Source organism: Aplysia californica, unplaced genomic scaffold (genome assembly GCF_000002075.1).
Source record: "Aplysia californica isolate F4 #8 unplaced genomic scaffold, AplCal3.0 scaffold00585, whole genome shotgun sequence".
Lineage (NCBI taxonomy): Eukaryota > Metazoa > Mollusca > Gastropoda > Aplysiida > Aplysiidae > Aplysia > Aplysia californica.
Window position 1 is genome coordinate 473,812 of NW_004797855.1, and position 2,262 is coordinate 476,073.

Consider the following 2,262-nt stretch of genomic DNA (forward strand, 5'->3'; position numbering starts at 1 on the left):
TGTGTGTGTGTGTGTGTGCGTACGTGTGTATGTATATGTATACATGTAGGTGTAAATATATTTATTGTCAATCTCAGTTGGTTGCGCAGAAAAAAGCAAGCAGTGTCGCGGTGAAATGCTTTTACACATCAACCAATAACTATGAAAAAAACAAACCTATTACCCCAACAGAAAATAGGGATGGTTATAACATAGTGAAAATATCAAACCCTACAAAGTGAAATCAAATGTTTTTCACAGTCGTGTTCTGGATCGATAGTAACAACAACACAGTCGTGTTAAAACAAGGAGCCCGTCAAAATAATGAAATCGAAGAAAACAGCATTTTTCTTCCCGTTAGGCAATGTTTATATCGAATTTTTGTGTGTTTTTTTGGCTCATCACCTTTTATATCCGTTTAAAAACAAATTCCTTTGTGGACTTTACCGAAAAAGGTTGATTAAAGGCACCAAAAAATGTAAATTTACAGTTTCCATTGGCTATTCATTTTTAGAAGTAAAAAAACCTTTGGCTGCCATTTTCTCGCTAATTTTGCCTCCGAAACCTGGTTGCCCCCGCCTCCTTCAATTTCAATCCAAAATAGCTCAACTTCTATTGAAGATAGATAGGTTATTTCCTCATCGAAAGTAAGATAAACGAACAAGCTTTCAGATGATACCTGTAACTCCATATGCCTAAAATTTGGCGAGCGCCTGATTCTACCGCGTCGTAACACCTATTATGTTTTTGTGTTGGACGAGATAAACAAAGAAAGTAGCAAATAGTAAAGTAGTGGGAATTTGGGTTAACTGCCCCTTTCAAAATGTTAGGTTTTTAAAAAATATTATTTTCAAGACGAGGGACCTTCAAATTTAACGTCCATCTCCCATGGAATCGAGCAAGAAGGCTTGAAAGCTTTAAAAACTTCAAGAACCCCCCAAAAAAAACCTCAAGAACCCGTCGAGTTCAAGAATGCCCAATCTGGGCCTCGAGCTAACGCGCTCCGCTCCGTAGTCCAGTTTAACGTTAACTGAGCAAAGGGCCACCAACAACAGAGGCCGATATGTAAGGGTACAAATTGAAAAGGGTGTATATGAATTAGATTCTCCAATTAAAGGAGTCTGCCTTTTAAAAATGAGGTGATGTGTTTCGTCTGTAACTTTTGCCATCATAGCGATATTACCAACTATTTCACCAAAAATGCAGAACAAAAATCAAATTAATCTGTCTTGTAACACTTCTTCTGCTCCCGTAGATTTATTATCCGTTAGGTCGCTTCTGACAGATGACAACAAATGTCTCCTCCACTCCTCTCGGCTCTTTGCTTTCCTCAGTGTGTCATGCAGCTCCACGATTGTTAATTCTCGGGTGTTATCTCCCCCCCCCCTCCCAATCTCTTCTTCTGTCTGCCTCTCCTTCGTTGTCGAATGGTTTTAGCAAGACTTGAAACAAGGGTGACATGGCCATACCATTTCAGTTTGCGTTGTATAACCAATGATAGAAGGCCAGTGTAAGGCCCAATTACATTGCATACGCGTCTCTTCACTTCTTAGTTGGTGACATGGTCTTTGTATGAGATGTTAAGCAGTTTAAGGAAGCATCTCATCTCAACAGCTTTTAATCTTATTCTTCTCTCGGTGTCTGCTGTTAGGGTCCAGGACTCACATGACCGATGTCACCAAGGAGTGCGGAAGCCTGATATTTGAGCTAAGGGCGATGTTCCTGTTTCTCCAGATATTATGTTTGAGTTTGGTTAGCGCGGCTGCGGTCTCTGCTATTCTGAAGAGTATTTGGTTCGGGTGTGGATCCTTCCTCTAAAATGATAGACCCAAAGTATATTTGAAGCGTGTGACAGTCTCGAGATTTTGATCTTTGACTTTTTGTTGTTGTTTGTGAAGTTACTGTTGGTCATTACTGTTATTTTCTCGGCACTTATTTCTATGCCGTGAGCTGAGGAGGCCTTTTCAAGTCGATTTTCTAAGATGTCTGGTTCTTGTTCGCTGCCGGACACCCACGCCATCTATGTCATCAGCAAAACGAAAGCTTGAGATGCTTCGTCCTTCTATGCCAATTGTTCCTTCATGTTGTTCAAGCGGTTCTGTCATGATATTTCTCGAAATGTTGAAGAGGGTGGGGAAGAGTAGGCAGTCTTGCCTCACTCCAACAGTTGTCTTTAACCAATCTCCAATGTCGTTTTTTTCCCCTTGTTGTTTTGTTGTTGTTGTTGTTTTTTGTTGTTGTTGTGTGTGTGTGTTTTGTTGGTTTTTTTTTTGTGGTTTTTTT